The sequence below is a fragment of the Oncorhynchus masou genome, chromosome 6 (genome assembly GCF_036934945.1).
Source record: "Oncorhynchus masou masou isolate Uvic2021 chromosome 6, UVic_Omas_1.1, whole genome shotgun sequence".
Classification (NCBI taxonomy): domain Eukaryota; kingdom Metazoa; phylum Chordata; class Actinopteri; order Salmoniformes; family Salmonidae; genus Oncorhynchus; species Oncorhynchus masou.
In genome coordinates this window covers 37,752,332-37,766,613 of record NC_088217.1, presented here as the reverse complement: position 1 = coordinate 37,766,613, position 14,282 = coordinate 37,752,332, and the positions used below count along the sequence as shown (strand labels likewise).

At 43.7% G+C, this 14,282-nt stretch overlaps 1 pseudogene; it reads right to left on the bottom strand.

Annotated features, from left to right (window-relative positions):
* LOC135542027 (voltage-gated potassium channel subunit beta-2-like) overlaps positions 1–14,282 on the bottom strand; it is a 111,550-nt pseudogene that overhangs the window by 27,711 nt on the left and 69,557 nt on the right.

Sequence of the window (14,282 nt, the reverse complement as noted above, 5' to 3'; positions counted from 1 at the left end):
CTAAAACTTGATCGTAGTCCACCTGTGGTAAATTCAATTGATTGGACATGATTTGGAAAGGCACCCACCCATGTATATAAGGTCCCACTGTTGACAGTGCACGTCAGAGTAAAAATCAAGCCACGAGGTCAAAGGAATAGTCCGTAGAGCTACGAGACAGGATTGTGTCGATGCACAGATCTGGGGAAGGTAACAAAACATTTCTGCAGTATTGAAGGTTCCCAAAAACACAGTGGCCTCCATCATTCTTAAATGGAAGAGGTTTGGAACCACCAAGACTCTTACTAGAGCTGGCTGCCCGGCCAAACTGAGCAATTGGGGGAGAAGGGCCTTGGTCAGGGAGGTGACCAAGAACCTGATGGTCACTCTGACAGAGCTTCAGAGTTCCTCTGTGGAGATGAGGCAACCTTCCAGAAGGACACAACCATCTCTGCAGCGCTCCACCAATCAGGCCTTTATGGTAGAGTGGCCAGACGGAAGCCACACCTCTGTAAAAGGCACATGGCAGCTCACTTGCAGTTTGCCGAAAGGCACCTAAAGGACTCTCAGAGAAACAAGATTTTCTGGTCTAATGAAGATTGAACTCTTTGGCCTGAATGCCAAGCGTCACGTCTGGACGAAACCTGGCACCATCCCTACGGTGAAACATGGTGGTGGCAGAATCATGCTTTGGGGATGTTTTTCAGCGGCAGGGAATGGGAGACTAGTCAGGATCGAGGGAAAGATGAATGGAGCAAACTACAGAGAGATCCTTGATGAAAACCTGCTCCAGAGCATTCAGGACCTCAGACTGGGGCGAAGGTTTACCTTCCAACAGGACAATGACCATAAGCACACTGCCAAGACAACACAGGAGTGGCTTCAGGACAAGTCTCTGAATGTCATTGAGTGGCCCAGCCAGAGCCCGGACTAGAACATGATCGAACATCTCTGGAGAGACCTGAAAATAGCTGTGCAGAGACACTCCCCATCCAACCTGATAGAGGTTGAGAGGATCTGCAGAGAAGAATGGGAGAAAATCCAAATTCAGATGTGCCAAGCATATAGCGTCATACCCAAGAAGACTCGAGGCTGTAATCGCTGCCAAAGGCGCTTCAACAAAGTACTGAGTAAAGGGTCTGAATACTTAAGAAATGTGATTCAGGTTTGTATTTTTTCTGAAAACCTGTTTTTGCCTTGTCATTATGGAGTAGTGTGTATAGATTGTCGAGGGAAAAAATTATTTAATCCATTTTAGAATAAGGCTGTAAGGTAACAACATTTGGAAAAAGTCAAAGGGTCTGAATACTTTCCGAATGCACCGTATATATGGATGATTTATAAAGTCAGTTAAGCTATTGATTATAGACCTAATTAAGTTGGTTTCCTCTCTCAACACTTTTCTTAGACAATAAGGCAAGAGCTGTTTTCCCGTTTCCTCATTCTGCTGCCTCCGCCACATTGTTCTCAACACCAATATGCTGGTTAACGTTGCTATTATGCACATAGCGACATGGTCTAGGACAAGGTGCCAATTCAACAGCTCACTAATGTGTTTCAGAACCAGGAACAGCAGGAGAAAACGCATTTATTATAGAATATTGTAATTTTTATTTGTGTTGCACCATTATTATGTAAGAACAAAACCATATACAATTTCAGTAGCACATCTTAGACTGATGGGCTGTGCCATCCCCACTGTCAAGCCCTGGTCGAAGTATATTGTGTTTGTCTGCATTTATTTGGTTAGGCCAGGGTGTGACATGGGTTTTTGTGGTGTGTTTTGTCTTGGGGGTGTCTAGCATAGTCTATGGCTGCCTGAGGCGGTTCTCAATCAAAGTCAGGTGATTATCATTGTCTCTGATTGGGAACCATATTTAGGCAGCCATATTCTTTGAGTGTTTCGTGGGTGATTGTTCCTGTCTCTGTGTTTGTTGTCACAAGATAGGCTGTATAGGTTTTCACATTCCGTTTGTTGTTTTGTATTATTTGTGTTTTTTCGTCGTCATTAAACATGTATCAAAAATACCACGCTGCATTTTGGTCCGCTTCTCCTTCACCAGACGAGAACCGTTACAGAATCACCCACCACAACAGGACCAAGCGGCGTGGTAACAGGCAACAGCAACAAAGAGAGGAATGGACATGGGAGCAGAATCGGGACTACACTACTTGGGAGGAAATAGACAGGTGGGCGGTCGACCCAGGGAGAGTGCCGGAGCTCGCCTGGGATTCGATGGAGCAGTGTGCGGAAGGTTACGAGAGAATGAGGTTGGCGAAGCAAGCACGGCAGCGCGGAAGGAAGCCGGAGAGTCAGCCCCAAAAATGTATTGGGGGGGGGGGGCTCAGGGAGAGTGTGGCAGAGTCAGGAGTCAGACCTGAGCCAACTCTCCCTGTTTATCGTGAGGAGCCAAGGAGGAGACCAGAACCAGAGCCGGTGTTGGAGGTGAGCGAAGCAGAGACTGTGAAGGAGTTCATGGGGAAATTGGAGGAGAGAGAAATGAGGGAGTTGCTGTGTTGGTGCTTTTTGCATGGAATTCGCCCGACGGAGCGTGTCGGGATTGGATGGCACCTGGGGCAGCGCTCCATACTCGTCCTGAGGTGCGTGTTAGTGAAGTTGGTGCCAGCCTCACGCACCAGGCCTCCTGTGCACATCCCTAGCCTTACAAGTCCTGTGCCAGCACTGCTCTCAAGATCTCCAGTACACCTTCACAGTCTAGCCCATCCTGTGCCACCTCCACACACCAGTCCTCCGGTGGCAGCTCCCCGCACTTCCTGTGCGTGTCCTCGGCCCAGTACCACCAGTGCCAGCATCACGCATCAGGCCTGCAGTGCGCCTCGCCTCTCCAGCGCTGCCGGAGTCTCACGCCTGTTCAGTGCAGCTAGAGCCTTCCTCCTCTACAGTCTGCATGGAGCAGCCAGTCTGCATGGAGCAGCCAGAGCTGCCAGTCTGCAAGGAGCAGCCAGTCAGCCAGACTCTTCCAGATCTGCCAGTCAGCCAGTCTCTTCCAGATCTGCCAGTCTCTTCCAGATCTGCCAGTCAGCCAGTCTCTTCCAGATCTGCCAGTCAGCCAGACTCTTCCAGATCTGCCAGTCAGCCAGACTCTTCCAGATCTGCCAGTCAGCCAGACTCTTCCAGATCTGCCAGTCAGCCAGACTCTTCCAGATCTGCCAGTCAGCCAGACTCTTCCAGATCTGCCAGTCAGCCAGACTCTTCCAGATCTGCCAGTCAGCCAGACTCTTCCAGATCTGCCAGTCAGCCAGACTCTTCCAGATCTGCCAGTCAGCCAGGCTCTTCCAGATCTGCCAGTCAGCCAGACTCTTCCAGATCTGCCAGTCAGCCAGGATCTGCCAGAACCGCCAGCCAGCCAGGATCTGCCGGATCCAACTACCTGCCTGGGCTTCCTCTCAGTGCTGGGCTTCCCCTCAGTCCCGAGCTGCCCCTCAGTCCCGAGCTGCCCCTCAGTCCCGAGCTGCCCCTCAGTCCCGAGCTGCCCCTCAGTCCAGTGGGTTCTGGGTGAGGACTACTAGGCCATGGTCTGCGGCGAGGGTGGACTATCCTAGGACGCGAGGAGGAGGGACTAAGACATTGATAGAGTGGGGTCCACGTCCTGCGCCGGACCCGCCACCATGGACAGACGCCCACCCGGACCCTCCCCTATTGTTTTGATGTGCGTCCGGGAGTCCGCAGGGGGGGGGGGGGGTCTGCCTATGGCTGCCTGAGGCGGTTCTCAATCAGAGTCAGGTGATTATCGTTGTCTCTGATTGGGAACCACATTTAGGCAGCCATATTCTTTGAGTGTTTCGTGGGTGATTGTTCCTGTCTCTGTGTTTGTTGTCACAAGATAGGCTGTATAGGTTTTCACATTCCGTTTGTTGTTTTGTATTATTCGTGTTTTTTCTTCGTCATTAACCTGTTGAAACTCTGGGGGCGCTATATCATTTTTGGATAAAAAGACGTGCCCGTTTTGAGCGCAATATTTTGTCACAAAAAGATGCTCGACTATGCATATAATTGGTAGCTTTGGAAAGAAAACACTCTGACGTGTTCAGAACTGCAAAGATTCTCTGTGCGTGCCCTAGAACGTGAGCTACAGGCAAAACCAAGATGAGACGGCATCCAGGAAATGAGCAGGATTTTTGAGGCTCCGTTTTCCATTGTCTCCTTATATGGCTGTGAATGCGAGAGGAACGAGCCTGCCCTTTCTGTCGTTTCCCCAAGGTGTCTGCAGCATTGTGACGTATTTGTAGGCATATCATTGGAAGATTGACCATAAGAGACCACATTTACCAGGTGTCCGCTGCAAGTATTTTTCCATGGAATTTAGAGAAGAAAGCAGGCTTCCACGAACGATATATCAATGAAGAGATATGTGAAAAAACACCTTGAGGATTGATTCCAAACAACGTTTGCCATGTTTCGGTCGATATTATGGAGTTAATTTGGAAAAAGTTTGACGTTGTATGTGACTGAATTTTCGGTTCGTTTCGGTAGTCAAATGTGATGTACAAAACGGAGCGATTTCTCCTACACAAAGACGCTTTCAGGAAAAACTGCACATTTGCTATGTAACTGAGAGTCTCCTCATTGAAAACATCCGAAGCTCTTCAAAGGTAAATGATTTTATTTATTTGGTTATCTGGTTTTTGTGAAAATGTTGCGTGCTAAATGCTACTCAAAATGCTAAGCTAGCTTAGCATACTCTTACACAAATTAGTTAATTGCTATGGTTCAAAAGCATATTTTGAAAATCTGAGATGACAGTGTTGTTAAGAAAAGGCTAAGCTTGAGAGCAGACGCATTATTTTCATTTTATTTGCGATTTTCAGAAATCGTTAACGTTACATTATGCTAATGAGCTTGAGGCTATAACTGTATACAGGTTTTTTTCATAGCCAAACATGAACAAAACGGAGCGATTTGTCCTACACAAATAATATTTTTTTTGAAAAACTGCACATTTGCTATGTAACTGAGAGTCTCCTCATTGAAAACATCCGAAGCTCTTCAAAGGTAAATGATTTTATTTATTTGGTTATCTGGTTTTTGTGAAAATGTTGCGTGCTAAATGCTACTCAAAATGCTAAGCTAGATTAGCATACTCTTACACAAATTAGTGAATTGCTATGGTTCAAAAGCATATTTTGAAAATCTGAGATGACAGTGTTGTTAAGAAAAGGCTAAGCTTGAGAGTAGGCGCATTATTTTCATTTTATTTGCGTTTTTCAGAAATCGTTAACGTTGCGTTATGCTAATGAGCCTGAGGCTTTAGTCACGATCCCGGATCCGGGATGGGGAGTTTCAAGAAGTTAAACATGTATCAAAAATACCACGCTGCATTTTGGTCCGCTTCTCCTTCACCAGACGAGAACCGTTACACCCACGGCCTCCACAATGGATCAGTCCACTCAGACAGGAGCCAATCAGACGTGTCTTGTGCACCATGTTTATTATTATTATTTATTTATTTGCTACTGCTCGACTAAAGAAATCTCGATCGACCAACAGCCTATCGACCAAACAACCAACCAGTCGACTAAATGTGGTCAGCCCTAGTATTCAAAAACTTCCAAGCAACCTTATTGACGGTACATGAAAATCATGCCGTGGGTCTTTCCAAATACTCCGGTATACGGTATGTACGGCATACTGCCCAACCCTATTTGTAACACCTATGACAGTATGTTTCTCTCTGTATCCTCTGGATGTAGGTGGAGAGGAGCACAGAGACGCCCACCAGTATGATCAGGTGCCTGTGCGTGTGCACGTGTGTGTGTGCGTGTGCATCAGTGGATAGAGATGTCACAGGAATGCTGACAGGGGAAGAGGATCTAAATCTGGCCTCACATGAACTCCTGTGGAATGTCGCAGTTCACACCAAGACGCCCACGCCTGCACATCAATCCCCTAGAGCCAATCACAAGCTTCGACTCCAGCTCGACACCACAGTAAATCCCAGTCTCCAGAGAAAACGTGGTACCTCTTAACCAATCAGACAGACTCCACGTAGTACCTCTTAACCAATCAGACAGACTCCACGTGGGACCTCTTAACCGTTCAGACAGAATCCACCGCTGACAGACATACAGTACACAGCTTCGGTGTTTGCTTTTAAGAGGTTACAGGTAAAAGATGGAGAACACCCTGGAGAAACCTGCAGGAAGTAAAGGCCTTTTCTAGTGTTATAAAACCACAATGACTGGCTCAGTCTTCAGTGGCTCAAAAGGCATATTTATTTTATCCATCTTTTTGGGTACGTTACTGTGCATGGCAGGTCGTTTATCATTCAAATTTGGCACGTCAACATTATGCAAGCACATGGCCAACATGTTTTGTCATTGCGACGCGGAACAGTGAACCACAGGGGAAGACTTTAGAGGCAACGCTAGGCTACAACCTCGAGAGCTGCACTTGTCACCACAGAAATAAATGCAAATAGCCAATTGACTAGATGTACAGGAGTCTTATGGCTTGGAGGTCGAAGCTGTTTAGAAGCCTCTTGGATCTAGACTTGGTGCTCCGATACCGCTTACCGTGCGGTAGTAGAGAGAACAGTCTATGACAAGGGTGGTTGGAGTCTTCAACAATTTTTTAGGGCCTTCCTCTGACACCACTTGGTATAGAGGTCCTGGATGGCAGGAAACTTGGCCCCAGTGATGTACTGGGCCGTACGCACTACCCTCTGTAGTGCCTTGCGTTCGGAGGCTGAGCAGTTGCCATACCAGGCGGTGATGCAACCGCTCTCGATGGTGATATATTCCTTCCTGAGCTCTCAATACCAAGAACACATTCCCAATATGAGATCCTTAAAGCCAATGGGATATGCTTAAAACACAATGTACCATACCAACCAAAAACTGAGTAAAGAACCTTGAGTTGACTTCTGCTAGAGGTAAGTAAGATATGTGGGATATGTGGGATATGAATTATGTAATATATGGTGTGGGAGAAGGAGTGTGTAGGTGTATGTGGGGGGGGGGGGGTCTGTCTGTCATTTTGTAGGAGTATGATTGTGTGCAAGCAGGTATTATTGAAATATACATTATATTATTACTATGTTTATGTATGAGAGTGTGTCCATGGCTGTGTTACGTGTGTTACGTGTGTGTGTGTGTGTGTGTGTGTGTGTGTGTGTGTGTGTGTGTGTGTGTAGGATTATGAGTGTGTGGGTGTCTTGTGAAGCCACGGTAGGTTTGCTAAATTGCTGTGGTGACGAAGAGCAAAACATTCCATTCATTTTGCTCTGAAACAGCAAGGGGATCAAAAAAGCCCACTTTCCATGTGGACTGAGCATTGGAATACTGAATATTTCTATTTGTATTTATTATGGATCCCCATTAGCTGCTGCCAAGGGAGCAACTATTCTTTCTGGCATCTGGAAAAATTAAGGCAGTTATACAATTAAAAAAAACATTACAATACATTCATAACAGATCTCACAGCACACTGTGTGCCCTCAAGCCCCTACTCCACTAACACATATCTACAACCCAAAATACATATCTACATGTGTGTATAGTGTGTATGTTATCGTGTGTTTGTATGCATGTGTCTGTGCCTATGTTTGTGTTGCTTCACAGTCCCTGCTGTTCCATAGGGTTTACTTTGATCAGTTCATACACAAATACAGTGTGAAACAGTGGAAGTGGGGATTGTTTTGTATGGAGGTCAATGAGTGTAAAATTTGGTCAACATAATTGAAATACTACATACGCACAACACACACATGCATACCGACACAATACACAAAACAAACAAACATACACACACTTTTGTGATGGTGCTGCATCAGATGACCTGGCCTCCACAATCACCTGACCGCAACCCAATTGAGATGGTTTGGGATGAGTTGGACCGCAGATTGAAGGAAAATAAGCCAACAAGTGCTCAGCATATGTGGGAACTCCTTCAAGACTGTTGGAAAAACATTCCTCATGAAGCTGGTTGAGAGAATGCCAAGAGTGTGCAAAGCTGTCATCAAGGCAAAGGGTGGCGACTTTGAAGAATCTCAAATATAAAATATATTTTGATTTGTTTAACACTTTTTGGTTATTACATCATTCCATATGTGTTATTTCATAGTTGTGAAGTCTTCACTATTATTCTACAATTAAGAAAATAGTAAAAATTAAGAAAAACCCTGGAATGAGTACTGTAGGTGTGTTCAAACTTGACTGGTACTGTATATTATTTAGTATATGTAAAGACAACATTATGTCCAGAATAGTCTGATGGGTGACTATTCCAGCATAAGAAAAAAATTGCCTTTTTTGCAACATTTTAGAATCATAGTCGCTCACCTCATGTAGCCTAGCCCATGGGCCTATATGTTATAATAAGGTTTGTATCATAATAAAAGTGGCCAAATAACTTCTTAAAATTAAACATATTAATCCGCTTATCAGGGGTGTAGAGCCTAACTGGCATACATAAGCAGTGTGTGAGTTTCTAGTTTGGGGAAGATCATTTTCACCATAAAAATATATATTTTTTAGAGTTCATTACGGCCACACAAAGGGGATGCCACAGTGAAATTCTAGGCATTATCAAGTGCTTGTTAAATTGTGAATGAGAGACTGATGTAGTGTGTACAGCCTGCGCAAAAAACAAAGCAGAGCTCATGCCTTTCAAGCGACCGTTTTCAAATCATCACTAGTCGCATCATGCAGCCTTAGAAAGTATTACAAATTCAAAACATATAGCCCAATGTTTGTGGAACAACTAAAGCTACATTAATAACTTTAAATGTGTTACGGCTTTCTTTATGTGAAGGAGAGTCGGACCAAAATGCGGCGTGGCTATTTAGATTCATGTTTTAATGCAAAAAGGAACACGAATCAATACAAAAACAATAAACGTAACGTGAAAACCGAAACAGCCTAAACTGGTGCGAACTAACACAGGAACAAGGTACAGGAACAATCACCCACCAAAACCCAACACCAAACAGGCTACCTAAATATGGTTCCCAATCAGAGACAATGACTAACACCTGCCTCTGATTGAGAACCATATCAGGCCAAACATAGAACTAGACAAACTAGACATGTAACATAGAATGCCCACTCATATCACACCCTGACCAAACAAAACATAGAAACATACAACATAAACTATAGTCAGGGTGTGACAAAATGATTGTCACGCCTTGGTCATTGTATTTTGTGTTTTCGTTATATATTTGGTCAGGCCAGGGTGTGACATGGGTTTATATATTGTATTTTCGTATTGGGGTTTGTAGTATTTGGGATTGCGGCTGAGTAGGGGTGTTGCATAGGTTTGGCTGCCTGAGGCGGTTCTCAATCAGAGTCAGGTGATTCTCGTTGTCTCTGATTGGGAACCGTATTTAGGTAGCCTGGGTTTCACTTTGTTTTCGTGGGTGATTGTTCCTGTTTCTGTGTTAGTGTTCACCAAACAGGCTGTATAGGTTTTTCACGTTCCGTTTGTTGTTTTGTATTTATAAGTTATTTCATGTATCGTCATTTGTTTCATTAAAGACATGAGTAACCAACACGCTGCATTTCGGTCCGACTTGCGACAAACGAAGAACGCCGTTACAATGATGCATATAGAAATCCCTATTTCTTGTTTAACCGCTCAACACAGAATAGCTGTATGTACACACTCCATCAAATCGTTTGGAGAAAATATCCTTTCTATTTTATTCAGCTTTGTTCAATTGTATTCTTCATATTATAAAATAATGCCACGGAATTCTAAGCTAATTTTGTCTGCTAGCGTAGCTCACAGCCAGATCAGGACAACTCAGAGTAGGCTATTCTATTCTTCTGAAATAGACTACACTTTCTTCATATCATGCTTCTTTAGACCTGTCTAAACTAAATAATGGATTTATTAATGTGTAAGCTATATTACATGGATTTATTAGACTTTTTAAAATGTAGATGTTCCAAAGGTCAGCATCAGTGGCTTGTAGGCTGTGTGTGGAGACATGAGATGCTAAATGTGTTTACAGTTGAAGTCAGAAGTTTACATACACTTAGGTTGGAGTCATTAAAACTCGTTTTTCAACCACTCCACGAATTTGTTGTTAACAAACTATAGTTTTGGCAAGTCGGTTAGGACATCTACTTTGTACATGACACAAGTCATTTTTCCAACAATTGTTTACAGGCAGAATATTTTACTTATAATTCACTGTATCACAATTCCAGTGGGTCAGAGGTTTACATACACTAAGTTGACTGTGCCTTTAAACAGTTTGGAAAATTTCAGAAAATGGTGTCATGGCTTTAAAAGTTTCTGATAGGCTAATTGACATAATTGAGTCAATTGGAGGTGTAGCTGTGGATGTATTTCAAGGCCTACCTTCAAACTCAATGCCTCATTGTGTGACATCATGGGAAAATCAAAAGAAATCAGTCAAAACCTCAAAAACAATTGTAGACCTCCACAAGTCTGGTTCAACCTTAGGAGCAATTTCCAAACGCTTGAAGGTAACACGTTCATCTGTACAAACAATAGTACACAAGTATAAACACCATGGGACCACGCAGCCGTTATACTGCTCAGGAAGGAGACGTGTTCTGTCTCCTAGAGATGAACGTACTTTGATGTGAAAAGTGCAAATCAAGCCTAGATCAACAGCAAGGACCTTGTGAAGATGCTGGAGGAAACAGGTACAAAAGTATAGATATGCACAGTAAAACCCATCTTATATCGTCATAATCTGAAAGGCCGCTCAGCAAGGAAGAACGGACTCCAAAACCGCCATAAAAAGCCAGACTACGGTTTGCAACTGCACATGGGGACAAAGATCATACTTTTTGGAGAAATGTCTTCTGGTCAGATGAAACACAAATAGAACTGTTTGGCCATAATGACCATCATTATGTTTGGAGGAAAAAGGGTGAAGCTTGCAAGCTGAAGAACACCTTTCCAATCGTGAAGCACAGGGGTGGCAGCATCATGCTGTGGGGGTGCTTTGTTGCAGGAGGGACTGGTGTACTTCACAAAATAGATGGCATCATGAGGTAGGAAAATGATATGGATATATTGAAGCAACATCTCAAGACATCAGTTAGGAAGTTAAAGCTTGGTTGCAAATGGGTCTTCCAAATGGACAATGACCCCAAGCATACTTCCAAAGTTGTGGCAAAATGGCTTAAGGACAACAAAGTCAAGGTATTGGAGTGGCCATCACAAAGCCCTGACCTCAATCCTATAAAAATGTGTGGGCAGAACTGAAAAAGCGTGTGCGAGCAAGGAGGCCAACAAACCTGACTCAGTTACACCAGCTCTGTCAGGAGGAATGGGCCAAAATTCACCCAACTTATTGTGGGAAGCTTGTGGAAGGCTACCCAAAACATTTGACCCAAGTTAAACAATTTAAAAGCAATGCTAACAAATACTAATTGAGTGTATGTAAACTTCTGACCCACTGGGAATGTGATGAAAGAAAGAAAAGCTGAAATAAATAATTTTCTCTACTATTATTCTGACATTTCACATTCGTAAAATAAAGTGGTGATCCTAACTGACCTAAGACAGGGATTTTTTACTAGGATTAAATGTCAGGAATTGTGAAAAACTGAGTTGAAATGTTTTTGGCTAAGGTGTATGTAAACTTCCGACGTCAACTGTATGTTAATTAACAGTCAATTACTGTGAGACAGACAGTTATTTGCTTGACAATCACCGGCTGACACAATTTTGTGACCGCCACAGCCCTGTGGGTGACATACCGCCAACCTTGAGGAAAACTCTCAAGTGCAGGACAGGTGTGTATTTAAGTTAAGTCCTTTTAAAAACAAACAGTCTGGTCTCTGTCCTCGCTCACCTAGGAACGATACTTCCCTTTGTCAGTTCTGTGTAGTGCTGAATATTTTACCAGGCTGGCTGTTGATACTGCATGTTGGCCCTGGGCTATCCTTCACCTCTCCTCCCCTGCAGGGACCTGATAGCAGTACTGTGGCAGGCTGGTCTGGGGTCAGGTTGCCGCTACGCCTCCCTGGACACGGCCCAGAACAGTAAGGTCATCTACGTCTCTTGCCCTCTTCAATTATGGACTACAGAGTTATACTACACTACAGTCAGCCTCAACACATTATTACTTGGACCCAGTGACCACTTTGACTGTGTGAGAGTTATTTCATTGGCTGTAGATGAGATGCCTCTGGACTGTTTGTACCCCAGTGGCCTCATGGTTCACTAAGCCCCTGATTTCAAAGTGAACGAACAGAGGCGGTCATCTCAGTCTTTATGGGTTTTCTGAGGTGTGCGTTTGCTGCCCAAGAGTACTTGGCACCTCAATGTTATTAGTGAATTGAGTGCTCACCCATTTTACATTTAGAATCGCGTCAACATTTTCGCAGTCAGACATCTGGAGCGTGTGGTCCGTAAAACACAGCATGCTGAGCGATTGGCAGATGAACGCTAGATCCACATTCGGTGTGTCTGCTAAATGAAATGGGCGATGTGTGCGAGCCTTTAGAAGTCTATTTCAGGGGTTATTTGTGTAAATCCACTGCACCTGATCAGACTGTCTAGAATTCAGATAGAGACAGATGGTTGACAGCTGTACCGTCCCTGTCCAACTCTTTCCCTATCCTGATATTTGGCCCTGAGGGAGGTGGGAGGCGCTAGCTCTGAGAGATGCAATATGTTTTCACCATGTCAACAAGGTAGGATGGGCTGGATCAGACAGTGTCTGAGCGAAAACAGGTTCTAAGAATACATTATTTACACAAGTATTCAGACCCTTTGCTGTGAGACTCGAAACTGAGCTCAGGCGCATCCTGTCTACAGTCGTGGCCAAAAGTTTTGAGAATGAGACAAATGTTAATTTTCAGTCTGCTGCCTCAGTTTGTATGATGGCAATTTGCATATACCCCAGAATGTTATGAAGAGTGATCAGATGAATTGCAATTAATTGCAAAGTTCCTCTTTGCCATGCAAATTAACCGAATCCCCCAAAAACATTTCCACTGCATTTCAGCCCTGCCACAAAATGACCAGCTGACATCATGTCAGTGACTCTCTCGTTAACACAGGTGTGAGTGTTGACGAGGACAAGGCTGGAGATCACTATGTCATGCTGATTGAGTTTGAATAACAGACTGGAAGCTTCAAAAGGAGGGTGGTGCTTGGAATAATTGTTCTTCCTCTGTCAACCACGGTTACCTTCAAGGAAACACGTGCAGTTATCATTGCTTTGCACAAAAAGGGCCTCACAGGCAAGGATATTGCTGCCAGTAAGATTGCACCTAAATCAACCATCTTTAACCAGCCTGAGTAGGCCCATTCCTTTTCTGTTCAGAGTTTAGAGAAATTAATCAATTTGGAAATTAGCTATTATCAGGCTGGTTAATGCGATGCATGTCTGTTGAATTAGCTATTATCAGGCTGGTTAATGCGATGCATGTCTGTTGAATTTGGAAATGAGCTATTATCAGGCTGGTTAATGCGATGCATGTCTGTTGAATTTGGAAATTAGCTATTATCAGGCTGGTTAATGCGATGCATGTCTGTTGAATTTGGAAATTAGCTATTATCAGGCTGGTTAATGCGATGCATGTCTGTTGAATTTGGAAATGAGCTATTATCAGGCTGGTTAATGCGATGCACGTCTGTTGAATTTGGAAAAATCCACCCGCAGTCAGCCTCGCCCCACCTACAGTACTCAGCCAGTCAGGAGCTGCTACTGCATTGCGGCCGTTGCAAACTGCATACTTTTTACTAAACGGTACGTGCTAAATAGTTTCCGACGGTGACTACATAGTATGCAGTTTAAGTATGTAGTACACTAGTATGGGTATTCGGACACGGAAACTGTATAATTTACATACTTAAAACAAGAGTGGTGCAGAAAAGCTTACTCACGAGATCACATATCATGACCACACTGCATCATTCAGTGCCATATGACACTATTTACAGTAGTGTAGGACAGAACTAAAATATTCACAACACACAGATGACTGAGTAAAAAGCAGTTAACCATGCATCTTATATACTGTATACTTTAACATTTACCGTGCCATTTACAGTCCACTGTTCTGGCATTTTCCTTTTTTGCAGCAGTGGCAACAATTTAGTAGTAGTGGACCACCACTTCTAAACACTAATAGCCTCTAAGTACTTCCCCATGGTATTCTAAGGGCTTGGGATAGTATACCATTCTACACCAATTAAAGTGGAAATGAAACTACTCTGCAGATATGAAACAAATCATTAGAATATCAGTCAAAAACATGCCCAGTTTATGCTACAAAACCAACCTTGTGTTTTTAAAAAAAGGTTATATTTGACAAAAAATACAATGACGTACAGTAAGGCATTG